We start from the raw sequence: 14,827 nt of genomic DNA, 5'->3' as shown, positions 1-14,827 counted from the left end.
CACCGCGCCGGCTACCACTCAGTTACCGGGACCAGACGGCATATACTCCTTTAAGTGTTTTTACAGTGTGAAAATCGGAGAAGTGGACTTTCCCCCATTCCAGAGTGGCGGCCGGACAAGCGCGAGGGAAGTCCCTGCACGCAACTTCATATACCGAATAATTTGAGTGAGCATAGATGGCAATGAACTTTTCACTGTTTTTCGGGAAGAATAGTATAAGAAACTCATTCAGGACCTAAATTTATCCATCCTGAGACGACTGGAAAGTGTTTTATTGCCAACGGTTTTCCTACACCATATTGTGCACAGTAATGTGCTGTCTTTGTGGAGTTCCCGTATTTTTGTGCAAAGTAAAACGAAGGGAATGGATTGTAGTCAAATTAAGTAAACTGAAGTGTATGGAAATAAATTAGCTATGGGAACGTCAAGAACATAAAATATCAGTCTGAGGCAGGTCGGGCAGCGCCTACTCTTTTATTACTCCAAGTTCAATATTGCAATATTAAATTATTATCATTTATTTTTATCTAAGTACTGTTGTCATTTTCATGTACAATAAATGTCTCATAAAGGCACATTCTTCATATTTTTGGTGTATACAATGCAATTACACTTTTCTAGCTGCTTCTGTAACATCTTTATAACATTTTTGCGCTGTCTGAGGCAATAAAGGTGTTTTCTGTTGAAAGTCCGTCCTGAACTGCAGGGAGATGTGTAATGACATAGTTAATTCGAGGAATTTACACAGAATTTATTTTTCTTTCTCATTTTATTATGAAAACTACTTCTAAGTATCTCAGTAAATGCGCAAGTGTGCTAAATAACAGCTAGAAGCACACGTTAGCGACGTGTGGAACTATTTTAGTTTTTCTACTAACCGATCAAAATTACGAATTTAAATTTCTTCCAGTGATTTTGTTTTACTTCTTTTGCTAAAGAATCAAATGATATGCATATACAATAGAACCCCTCTAATCCGTCGCATTCGGGACCGGGACCATGGTCGGAACGAAAAAAAGGTCTGATTATCCGAAAAATCTAATATTTATTGTAAAAAATAAAAAAAGACATTTAGTACAAAAAATTAAACGGTTTAAGAACTAAAAGACGTCTACAGTAACATAAAAAGATGTTTTTACACAGTGTTAAACATCATAATAACCAAAAAAGTCTACACACACTATAATATGTATTGGTTTTAAGAGGAAAAACGACAAACAAATTACAGTACTGTACTGTACTTAATGGAGAAAGAAAACTGGCGTTCTACGGATCGGAGCGTGGAATGTCAGATCCCTTAATCGGGCAGGTAGGTTAGAAACTTTAAAAACGGAAATGGACAGGTTAAAGTTAGATATAGTGGGAATTAGTGAAGTTCGGTGGCAGGAGGAACAAGACTTCTGGTCAGGTGACTACAGGGTTATAAACACAAAATCAAATAGGGGTAATGCAGGAGTAGGTTTAATAATGAATAGGAAAATAGGAATGCGGGTAAGCTACTACAAACAGCATAGTGAACGCATTATTGTGGCCAAGATAGACACGAAGCTCACACCTACTATACTAGTACAAGTTTATATGCCAACTAGCTCTGCAGATGACGAAGAAATTGAAGAAATGTATGATGAAATAAAAGAAAATATTCAGATAGTGAAGGGAGACGAAAATTAATAGTAATGGGTGACTGGAAGTCGAGTGTAGGAAAAGGGAGAGAAGGAAACATAGTAGGTGAATATGGATTGGGGCTAAGAAATGAAAGAGGAAGCCGCGTAGTAGAAGTTTGCACAGAGCACAACTTAATCATAGCTAACACTTGGTTTAAGAATCATGAAAGAAGGTTGTATACATGGAAGAACCCTGGAGATACTAAAAGGTATCAGATAGATTATATAATGGGAAGACAGAGATTTAGGAACCAGGTTTTAAGTTGTAAGACATTTCCAGGGGCAGATGTGGACTCTGACCACAATCTATTGGTTATGACCTGTAGATTGAAACTGAAGAAACTGCAAAAATGTGGGAAATTAAGGAGATGGGACCTGAATAAACTGAAAGAACCAGAGGTTGTACAGAGTTTCAGGGAGAGCATAAGGGAGCAATTGACAGGAACAGGGGAAAGAAATACAGTAGAAGAAGAATGGGTAGCTCTGAGGGATGAAGTAGTGAAGGCAGCAGAGGATAAAGTAGGTAAAAAGACGAGGGCTGCTAGAAATCCTTGGGTAACAGAAGAAATATTGAATTTAATTGATGAAAGGAGAAAATATAAAAATGCAGTAAATGAAGCAGGCAAAAAGGATTACAAACGTCTCAAAAATGAGATCGACAGGAAGTGCAAAATGGCTAAACAGGGATGGCTAGAGGACAAATGTAAGGATGTAGAAGCTTATCTCACTAGGGGTAAGATAGATACTGCCTACAGGAAAATTAAGGAGGCCTTTGGAGATAAGAGGACCACTTGTATGAACATCAAGAGCTCAGATGGAAACCCAGTTCTAAGCAAAGAAGGGAAAGCAGTCAAATGGAAGGAGTATATAGAAGGTTTATACAAGGGCAATGTACTTGAGGACAATATTATGGAAATGGAAAAGGATGTAGATGAAGACGAAATGGGAGATACGATACTACGTGAAGAGTTTGACAGAGCACTGAAAGACCTGAGTCGAAACAAGGCCCCCGGAGTAGACAACATTCCATTAGAACTACTGACGGCCTTGGGAGAGCCAGTCATGACAAAATTCTACCAGCTGGTGAGCAAGATGTATGAGACAGGCGAAATACCCTCAGACTTCAAGAAGAATATAATAATTCCAATCCCAAAGAAAGCAGGTGCTGACAGATGTGAAAATTACCGAACTATCAGTTTAATAAGCCACGGCTGCAAAATACTAACGCGAATTCTTTACAGACGAATGTAAAAACTGGTAGATGCGGACCTCGGGGAGGATCAGTTTGGATTCCGTCGAAATGTTGGAACACGTGAGGCAATACTGACATTACGACTTATCTTAGAAGAAAGATTAAGAAAAGGCAAACCTACGTTTCTAGCATTTGTAGACTTAGAGAAAGCTTTTGACAATGTTGACTGGAATACTCTTTTTCAGATTCTAAAGGTGGCAGGGGTAAAATACAGGGAGCGAAAGGCTATTTATTTGTACAGAAACCAGATAAAGGCCATAAGGGTCGAGGGGCATGAAAGGGAAGCAGTGGTTGTAGCCTCTCCCCGATGTTATTCAATCTGTATATTGAGCAGGCAGTAAAGGAAACAAAAGAAAAATTTGGAGTAGGTATTAAAATTCATGGAGAAGAAGTAAAAACTTTGAGGTTCGCCGATGACATTGTAATTCTGTCAGAGACGGCAAAGGTTTTGGAAGAGCAGTTGAACGGAATGGACAGTGTCTTGAAGGGAGGATATAAGATGAACATCAACAAAAGCAAAACGAGGATAATGGAATGTAGTCAAATTAAATCGGGTGATGCTGAGGGAATTAGATTAGGAAATGAGACACTTAAAGTAGTGAAGGAGTTTTGCTATTTAAGAAGTAAAATAACTGATGATGGTCGAAGTAGAGGGGATATAAAATGTAGACTGGCAATGGCAAGGAAAGCGTTTCTGAAGAAGAGAAATTTGTTAACATAGAATATAGATTTATGTATCAGGAAGTCGTTTCTGAAAGTATTTGTTTGGAGTGTGGCCATGTATGGAAGTGAAACATGGACGATAACTAGTTTGGACAAGAAGAGAATAGAAGCTTTCGAAATGTGGTGCTACAGAAGAATACTGAAGATAAGGTGGATAGATCACGTAACGAATGAGGAGGTATTGAATAGGATTGGGGAGAAGAGAAGTTTGTGGCACAACTTGACTAGAAGAAGGGATCGGTTGGTAGGACATGTTTTGAGGCATCAAGGGATCACAAATTTAGCATTGGAGGGCAGCGTGGAGTTTAAAAATCGGAGAGGGAGACCGAGAGATGAGTACACTAAGCAGATTCAGAAGGATGTAGGCTGCAGTAGGTACTGGGAGATGAATCAGCTTGCACAGGATAGAGCATGGAGAGCTGCATCAAACTAGTCTCAGGACTGAAGACAACAACAACAACAACAACTGTTCTTAATAGCGTATAAACGATATATACTGTAAACCAAAAATGTTTATACCACTGTATATAAGAAAGAAATTTTTTACAAAAAAACAAACTACTGTATGATACAAACTACTGTATGATACAAACTACTGTATGTATGAACTAAGAAATGATTATACTGTATGCATTGTTTTTACAGAAAAAACGAAAACAAATTACTTGGAAAAAAAGTCAATGATTCATAAATGTTTAGCAAATGTTATTCTAGGTTTATCTGCAGTGTCCCTCCATTTTCTCATCCGCAAAACGTCCATTGGATTCGGTTTCTGCTAGATGTATTGAAGGGCTACGTCAAAAGCGATTTTGCATCTTTGTGTGAAAACTGGGTGGGGGATTTGTCTTCGCCGTCCGGTCCTCATTCATAGTTTCCTGGCTAACAGCGGCAACAATCTGGTCGTCATTGAGCTCTTCAAAAGCGTCACATTCGTTGTTCCACTCTTCAACTTCATTGGCAGGGATGTTCGGCTCCAGAGTTTGTAGATCTTTAACGATTTCCAGTGCGTCGTTGTTTTGCTCATCTTCGGTATGCTCATTTTCAGTCACAAATTGTGGCCAAAGTTTATGCCACGATTTCCGTAGTGTGTCAGGTTTCAGTTCATCCCATGCTGCAGCGATTGTGTAGATAGCATCTTTGATGTTCAGGGATTTCATTGCCTCAGATAAGTTATGACCTCATTCAGATTTTTCCGAGATTGAGCTGATATACTTTCTGCGATATCGCCTTTTTAACCAATCGATAACGCCCTGATCCATTGGTTGGATGAGTGTGGTCACATTAGGAGGCAGAAAGAGAGCCTTTGTGTCTCCTTTCACCAAATCTTCCTCAGATGGATGTGATGGTGCGTTCTCCAACAGCAGTAGAGCACGAACAGGCAGATTTTTTTGCTTCAAGTCTTTTTCGACCGATGCCACAAACTCGTCTAAAAACCAGGATTTAAAAAAGTTAAAGTCAATCCAAGCAGATTTTTGATTGCGGTAATAAACCGGCAAGGAAGATAAGTTTATATTTTTGAATGCCCTTGGCTTCTTGGATTTGCCAATGACGAACAAGGGGAGCTTGTGGGTATCATCTGCGTTATACAATTGGCAGGGTAGCAGTTTATTTTCTTCTACAATTTATGGAAACTTAACAGAAAACTCCTTAGCAGCTGCAGCATCAGCAGTTAGTTTTTCACCGAAAATAGAAACAAATCGGACACCATGACGAGTTTTCCAACGATCAATCCAGCCTTTAATGGCACCAAATTTACTTTCTGCTTCCAGTTTTTTGGGCAAAACTATCGCTTTTTCTTTGAGAATTGTCCCGGATATTGGAGTTCCTTTCCTTCTTTCTTGACAAAACCACATCCACAATGCATTATCAGGCAGTTCAAGTTAAGGATTTTTTAATGTTTTGCGATTCTTCAGTTTTCACCATCAATCGTAACTGTATAGGATTCAATGTCTTCCGATTCTTCCTCCAATCTTTAACTGTCGAAACACCTACATTCAGTTCCTTTCCAATTGTTTGGAGCGATTCTCCTTCGTCCAGTGTTTGTAGCACTGCTAATTTTTCATTTAGTGAAAGAGTTACGTGTTTACGTTTGAATGCAGACGTGTTAAGAAAAAAGAATAAAAGAAAAGAAAAAAAAACAGGCAACTGTACACACAATGAATCTACAGTAATAAGTACTGTAGAGAACACTGAATAAAGTTACAACGACGTTTTTTAATCCCAACAAAGGATAAAACTGCACAATAACGTACAGTATAACAATATGCACAGCAATAGGCAGTAATTACTTATAAATACTTTGTTAACCCTGGAGAGAGAGATCCATGAGTTACAACTAACGTATCATTTGTTGCTGAGCAAGCAGACGAATAGTCAGCCAGTAGCCAAGAGAAAGTGATCTGCAGAGCTGTGTAATGGCAGTGCCCAGCGGTGGAAATGTGGGTCACTGTAAATAACAAGGAAAAATGTTGTCAGGATGGAGAAAGCTGTTTAATGCCATAAATTTCAATCATTGAAGTCGCAAGAGAGCGTTAAATGTCAGTGCGGCACTAGAATTAGGATACCTACTTTGACAAAGCGTACATTCAGCAACACCGGTAAGTGCCAAAAACTTTGTAACGTACAGCTCTCAACATTTCTTGAATTATTTTAATCTCCAAAATAAACTGTTGTGATGATGACGTGTGGTTCGTGGGGCGCTCAACTGCGCGTTCATTAGCTCCCGTACAAAGTCCCCATTTTTGCACAGACCAATTTTTACTCAGTCCAATCTAGCCACTGTCACGAAGGATGATGATGATGAAATGATGAGGACAACACAAACATCCAATTCCTGGGCAGAGAAAATCCCCCAACCCGGCTGGGAATCGAACCCGGGAGCCCATGATCCAGAGGCAGCAACGCTAGCCACTAGACCACGAGCTGCGGACTAAACTGTTGTGGGAGAAAACACTTGAACTTCGAGTTTGTATAACTGCTTTACCTATAGTGATGAAATTAGATCTCTGGTAAAACATTGAAACTGTGATTCAAAGATTTGACTTTTGCGTTGAAATGAAATGATAATTTTGAATAGCATCGTTTAAGTTTGTCAGTGCTATTTGGAACCAAACTTGAATTTTAAGAGACAATGCTATAGCTTCACGAAATATTTTTCATAGTATTTGATACTGAAAAGTCATCTCAGCCCTTCAGCCATTTCGTACATGAATTAGCTGTACAATATATTCGATTTCGTGCTGTTTTCAAAATTTACGATGTTGCTTGTATGTGTTGCACCGGCAGTGTGTGTGTGTGTGTGTGTGTGTGTGTGTGTGTGTGTGTGTGTGTGTGTGTGTTTACATTTACCAAATGTAAAGTTAAATTCAGTGCTTATAGGTCATATTACAAATCACTGACTATGCTTCTGTGTACAGGATTTCATTTGACTTATTTCATTTCAGAACTATACATATGGAGTTACAGTAATCGTAATACATGAGCTTGAAACTTTTTGTTCTAATATCATGAGTGTGGGATTAGCCTACAATCAATATTCCTTGCTAGGAAGACTGTTCACTTACTAAAACCCGTCCGTCGCGTCACAAGCGTAGCAAATTATGGAAGCAATACGTGAATGGTAAACATTATAGTCAAGAAGAGAACTAAATCCATGGCAGTGTGTTACTACAGAAGAGTAGTAAGTATTAGATTGGTAGATAGCATATACAGCGAAGAGACGATCAATAGATTTGGCGACAAAACAGCTTGATCGCATTTGAATATCGGATGGTATATGAAGACAGAATATATCTTGAGACGTAAAGAAACAGTTAATTTCGTACTGTAATGCAGCTTTGGGGGTAAAAATTGTAGATAAAGATGGATACTTGATTGTAGTAAGCAGGTTCGATTGGATATAGCTTGTGGTAGTTAAGCAACATTATTATTGTTAATTCACTATATGTTCTCAAATATTTATAAGCACCCGACTCTCCGTTAGTGCACGAAAAGTTGGAATAAACCTGTCTGTAAACTTCGGCTGCACCGTAATCATATACCTACCCTCGAGTGTTCAGAATTGGGTACTGGTTAGATTTTGGACGTTAAATATAAATAAAACAGAAAAATATTCAGTTTTTACAAAATCTGTACAAATCAGTTGCGTTACACTTAGGTCAAAACAATTAAATGAAGTGATTGCTTCCGTTGCTCCAAAGAATCAAAAGTAATGATAAATTAAGAGAAATGTGGGGATGCTGAAAATGAGTCGTTCTGGGAAAACGAGACTGTTAGCCTGTGACGAGCGTCAGTGGTATAGAATTTTAGTTTTTGTGAACAGTAGAAAGATAGGAATTGTTCACATAATATTGCCGCGTATACAGGAGAAGCTGGAAGGCGGACTGTACTTCTGTAAATTTTGATAAAAATATGTTGCAGTAGTTATGTGTTTGTAGTGAGCCAAACAGTGTCCAGAGAATCCGGAGGAGAAGAAAGCTGCTGCCATTCGACTGTATGGGCAACGACAGCAGAGCGACAATCTACCGGCACTCAAAGAACGTCGCGGCACCGACGCCACAGTACATAAAATGTGGTTGCTATTGTGTTTACATTCGTATTTGCCTGACGTATTCAATTTATTAAGCGCCAGCGAAGGCTCTTGTTTAATACTAAAGATAATTATTTCTGAATTGATGTTAGTCAGTGAATGTTAGGGAGCACTGCATGTAATTATGGAAGAATATAACTGAATATGCCTTACAGCAGTTATCGATGTTCCCATTTTTAGTTTGGTGTTTCCAGGTGAAGGAAATGCTGATTTGATGTTTAAGGTGATGAACAGCTTTATTTTCAAGTGAACGTATTTACGAGAAGAAGTGCTAGCTGATTATATAATCTCAGTGGGAACTGGAATTGTTTAGATTGTGTACAATGACGGAAGTTAATCGTTATCACCCAGTCAGATGATTAGTTTCAGCACCTTAACTGAACATTGCTCGTTTACTAGGGACATATTTTACGCCCCTTCTTGCTGGTGATGGCACTTAGATCGAACTTAATTCCCTCACTTCCAAGAGATGGGTGGTACTTTACGCCCACCAGTCGAAAACATTGTAATCTCGTCAGTTAGGTTACATTCTAAAATTTTGAAAAAGATATTGTTTCTGATGAAGTCTACTATCAGATTCCTTCAATTTTTCAAAAATGGGTAAAATGGCTCTGAGCACTATGGGACTTAACATCTCAAGTCATCAGTCCCCTAACTAACCTAAGGAGATCACACATATCCATCCCCGCGGCCGGATTCGATTCTGCGACCGTTGCGTTCGCGCGGTTCCAGACTGAAGCGCCTTGAACCGCTCAGCCACTAGCGGCCGGCCAAAAAAATTTTCAAAATTTTCTGTTAAACTTAACCCAGAATTTTGTTGTAGTGGTAGACGTCATGTTCTCCAATTTGTGTCTCTTTAGCTATTTTCAGATTCAGTATCTTACTTACACACTAAAAGGATTTCAAAATTAAACTGCAGATGGGCTGACTGCCTTAAACATGTAATGAATTAAAATTTCAGAAAGAAGTTCGGCATGGCGGGAGAACAGCGTTAAGTGGTGTTAGACCACTGCGTGCTTTAAAGTAGCTCCAAGTAGGAGTACACTACAACAGAAGATAGATAAAGTTCCGCGATCTGGCGCCAGGCGGGAGACTTGGGACCGCCCAACCGCCATGTCACCCTTCACCAGCGGTGTCCTCGAACGTGGTATCTAGAAACATGAGGTCAGCACACCGCTTTTCCCGCCATTGTCGGATTTCTTAACCATGGAACCGCTACTATTCGCTCAAGCAGCTCCCCAGTTGGCCTCACGAGGCAGAGTGAACACCGCTACACTCCTCCCGCCAAGAAAAAGATCCAGGCAATAACGGGAATCGAACCCGGGTCCCCCGCAGGGCAGTCAGCCGAACTGAACACTCAGATACGGACGCATACACTACAATAGAAGAAACCGACATGCGTTATGTGCATTTTGCCGCTGCAGAAAGGCTTCTTTATAGAGACCAGAAACATACAGTATGTTCTCAACAACGCCAGGCATTGAAGACGCGATTACTTCAGTTGATACGTTCCACTGCTGAGATACCGCGTTAATGCTGCGATGTGCCCAGGAGTAGAACTAGAGTGAGACGTGCATTGAAGAGAATAACCTCGGTACACATTCGTTTCACCAGCAACAGCACTTAACACTGCGGACATAACGCTGCAGTAGCGTACAGCAAGCGCCTCTCCATTCTCTGTTACGTTACGCCAGTGCTTCACTTGAAACAGCAGCGGCAGAGCTCCAGCAGGTGATACCTGCTGGTATAATTACGTCGGGTCTTGCATCATTGCATAGTGAGGCGCCTGACAGGGACAGCACTGCAAACCGATGTCTAGCTGTTGCAACTAAACTTTCAATTTACATGGCAAAAAAAGAATAAAGTTCAAGTCAACATTTAGAATCAGCAACACTTCTGTAAGTCCGCTTAACTGCCACAGAATAGAGTGCTGACAATTTGCGAAGAAGGGTACAAATGTGACAGAGGAAATTCAAATGGACTTCCTAAGGTAGTGTGAATTTAAATGCCGGAACATGTGCCTAACTATAAAGTAAAACGAACGATAACACGGACGTACAACCCAGATTAAAACTGTGACAGCTAAATTGGGAGTGAATAAGTTAAAACGCGGCTGAATTAGAATACACACAGCTACTTGGTGGCGTGTAGAGGTGCCGCTATTGCCTTGACGGCGATGGCGACCATCGCGGTCTTCTCTGCAAGTTACCCCCAGGGCGCTGGACAGCTGTCTTAACCAGTGGTTACACCTCTTGGCGAACTGCCGATGCTAGAGACAAGACAAAGAGAGTCCAGTTGTATGGCGCGCCAAACGTGATCAGTTTAATCGTTATTAGGTGTCCTGCAGTGATGCACAAACCCCTGAGGTGTTCCTCAAATCGTTCTGATAAAAATCGTGATCCATGCTATGGTACATAGTCATGCCGAATGCTCTATATAATTAATCTTTCAATAGCTAAAACTTGTAACAATGCATGTACGTGTTGCTGCTATGAAAAACTTGTAATTATCAATTAACAGAAAATAGTTAAAGTTTGAATGAACAGGATTTTAGATGGACGATTCCTGTCCTAGACCAAAACCATTTGAAACGTCCCCTTAGAAAAATTATACACGACTTGCTTAAACTGACACACAATATTTTTAGCGCAACGCAATCTGACTTTCAATAATCCCTACAAAAGAATGGCCCTGACTAACATTAACCTATACCTTTCACAAATCACTTACCTCACAAAAAATCTTCATTACTCGAACTACTGCAATACAGCGAGCACCACTACTGCCAGCTAAATAAAAGATTCAAACTACGGAAGGCACTAACTACTGATAGATAGTTAGCAAATGAAAGATTTTAATAGAGAACAAACAGTGTATTTACCTTAATAGTCAAAATATATATGATAGTTCATGACATCCAGTCTTACAAATTACAAAACTCCGCCATCTCTCTCCCCACGTCCACCACTGCTGGCGGCTCACCTCCAACTGCGCAACGCTATGCGCTGTTAGCATCCAGCTGCCGCTGCTCAACACTACAATGGCAGACAACAATGCAAACCAGCCACAGACTGCACACGGCACAGCCAGTGATTTTCAGAGCGCTACGTGGCGTTACCAATAAAAAAACGTAAACAGCCTACTTACACATTTTAGTTCACATTTTATATATAGTTTTCTCCAGGAACAATTTAATTAATTCCTTTAAAAAATTAAGTTCATTCTATTTCATTTACGAAAATGCTCCCAGATGTATTCGTGTTCATTTTGAAAGCAGGAATGGAGGGTGTTAGAGGTATCAATCTTAACAAGTTCTCTGTAGCTACAGAAATAAAAGATTGTTCAAAAAGAGACAGATTTGTTACCAAACAGGTGCTCATGAAATTGTATAGTTTACGAGTGTCAGGGTGAAATGTTGTTGATTTTAGGTACCTAAATATGTTGGAAATTTTGGGCACCGTATGCAAGACAAAATTGTAAACTTTAACATCTCGATGATATTAAGCAAAATGTATTAATTAGAAGGAAAAAGATGTGTGATGATGGTTAGTACTTGTCAGTAACATGTTTATAAACATTAAAATGTGCACGTTATGTAAAATTCAAGTAAAGTTTTAATAATTATAATTTGTAAATGCCTCGTCTGTACTGTAATGCCCAGTAACGCCAAAGGCGTTAGGGGCGTCATGTCACGGATTGCGTGGCCCCTCCAGCCGGAGGTTCGTGTCCTCCCTCGGGAATGGGTGTGTTGTTCTTAACGTAAGTCAGTTTAATTTGGTTTAAGTGGTGTGTAAGTCTAGGGACCGGTGACCTCAGCAGCTATGTCCCTTAGGAATTCACACATTTCTGTTCACAGTGGGATGCGACAAACAGAAGTACATTTTCTTCCAGTACAGAAATGGCGGGTGAAAGAAGGGAAGAATGTTAGGATTTAAGATCATGTCAATGAGGACGTCATTAGAGACGAAACGTTAGCGCGAAATGGAAAGCATGGGGAAAAGATCGACCGTACGCTTTGAAAGGAACCATCCCGGCATTCGCTTAGATGTTTTCAGAAAGCCATAGTAAATACAAATCTCTATACCCAGATTAGGATTCGAACAAATATCCTACTGAATACACATTGGAAAGTCAAATCCATAGAATTAAAACAACTTCGTTCTATGTCCAGAGGCTCATTTTCAAAGATAAGAGACACTCAATTTCTATTTAATCTATGAACTAATTTCGTTCCTCTTGGCATCTGAGTAAATCGGACGTTCTCATTTCTAAGACTGAGGAGGGGCGAAAACACGACGAAAGTTGTACTGTCGTAAAACACGCTACTGTATGAACTCATTGTCAAGTTCAGCTCTTTTTAGAGAGCCTAAACGGCAGTGTTCAGTGCAAATTATTATTCCTCTAACTGAACTGAAATATTAGGTCGGTCCATAAGTTCCTACCGTTTTACCATGAGTTTAATAAACGCAATAGACACACATAACAGAGACTTTAGTCATAAGCAATATATTCTCCTTCGCTATTCACAATATTCTGCTAGCACTGGGGTAACTCATCGATTCCGCGAGTGTAGAAATCACGTGGTTTTGAGGCGAAGGACTCTTCGAGTCATGTTCGGAGAGCATTTTCATTCGAAGACGAAGTTCCTTGAATGTTGTTCGACAGAGAGCGGCAGAGATGAAAATTTGAGGGCACAGGATCAAGTGAAAATGATGACTGCGGAATGATTTCGTTTTTTGTCAGTCTAGCAAGCTGTGGGCGGGTTTTATAGGGTAGTAGCATCATTTCATGCAGTCTTCCTGGTTGCTGTTCTTGGATTGGGTCTACGATATGTCTCAGTGATGGTTACACCTCCGGAAAACAATCCGTAGTACACCACACCGTCTTTGCTCCACTAGATCTGTAACATTATCTTTTGTGGATGCGTACAGTTCTTTGTATGGGGAGTTGCTGCTTTTTTTTTGGGGGGGGGGGGCTCAACGAGTCCTAAAAGATGCCATTTATCGTCACCAGTAGCAATTCTGAATAGGTATGGCCGATGCTTTTACGAGCCAATGACTGACGAGAGAACAGAGGTGCTGATTTTTATGATTTTGGCTTAAATCATGCGGTACCCATATATTCGACTTTGATCGCTCTCCATTGTATGTAAATGTTGTACGATAGTGGAATAATCACAGTTCATCAAATTTACCAATACTCGAGTACACTGATTGCATCATTCTGGATTAATGCCTTTAAACGATCTTCATCAAACCCCCAGGACTTCTTCAGCGTGGAATGTCGCTAATGTAAAAAGTACCCTCCTTAAAGCGAGAAAACCATTTTCTTGCCGTACTCTGTGCAATGGCGTTATCCCCATGCAATACGCAAATATATCTGGCTGCGTCCACTGCTGTCATCTCTCTACTGAACTCAAACAGAAGAACATAGCGGAAATATTCAGATTTGTCCATTTCGCACTCCAATTTATACCTCCCATAGCTCTACTCACTATCTCTAAATGACAAAACGGCAATATGTAAACTCAAATAGCACCAGTAGAATGACAATCGATACATAAACCAGCTGGCCGGAGTGGCCGAGCGGTTCTAGGCGCTACAGTCTGGAGCCGCGCGACCGCTACGGTCGGAGGTTCGAATCCTGTCTCGGGCAGGTTAGTTAGGTTTAAGTAGTTCTAAGTTCTAGGGGTCTGGTGATCTCGGAAGTTTAGTCCCATAGTGCTCAGAGCCATTTGAACCATTTGATACATAAAGCCATAGCAACCCGAATGCCAACATGGAAAACAAAAATGCTACGAACTTATGCACCAGCCTAATATTGACGTTTGACTTACTGAACTTAGAATAATACAATGAAGAGACAAAAACACTGGTACACGTGCCTAATGTTGTATGCGGCCCCCGCGAGCACGCAGGAGTGCCGCAGCACGACGAGACACGGAATCTACTACTGTCTGAAGTAGTGGTGGAGGGAAGTGACACCATGTATCCTGCAGTGCTGTCCATAAATCCTTATGACTACGAGGGGGTGGAGATTTCTGAACAGGCATCCCAAATATGCTCAATAATGTTCATGTCTGGGGAAATGGAAATGAGTATATGGCATTGTTGGCCGGGAGGCCCCTTTCTGGGGAAGTCCGGCCGCCAAGTGTAAGTCTTATTTCATTCGACGCCACAGTGGGTGACTAGCGCGCTGGTGATGAGGATGAAATTATGATGAGGACAACATCCAGCGCCCGAGGGAAGAAAATTTCCATCCCGGCTGGGAATCGAACCCGGGCCCGCTTGCATGGGAAGCGAGCACGTCACCACACAGTTAGGCAGGCGGACATGTCTGAGGAGATTGGTGACTTAGAAGAGTGTTTCTGGAGCCCCTCTGCAGCAGTTCTGCTCGTGTGGGGTATGGCACTGTCCTGCTGAAATTGCCCAAGTCCGTCAGAATATACAATGGATATGAATGGATGCAGGTGATCAGACAGGATTGCTTACGTATGTGTCACCTGCCCAGACGTATGTGAGGTTCCATATCACTCGAACTGTACACACCCCACACCATTACAGAGCCTCCACCAGCTTGAACAGTCCCCCGCTGACATGC

This window comes from Schistocerca gregaria, chromosome 7 (assembly GCF_023897955.1).
Source record: "Schistocerca gregaria isolate iqSchGreg1 chromosome 7, iqSchGreg1.2, whole genome shotgun sequence".
Classification (NCBI taxonomy): Eukaryota; Metazoa; Arthropoda; class Insecta; order Orthoptera; family Acrididae; genus Schistocerca; species Schistocerca gregaria.
The sequence above is the reverse complement of the archived record's forward strand: the minus strand, read 5'-3'. Positions refer to the sequence as shown.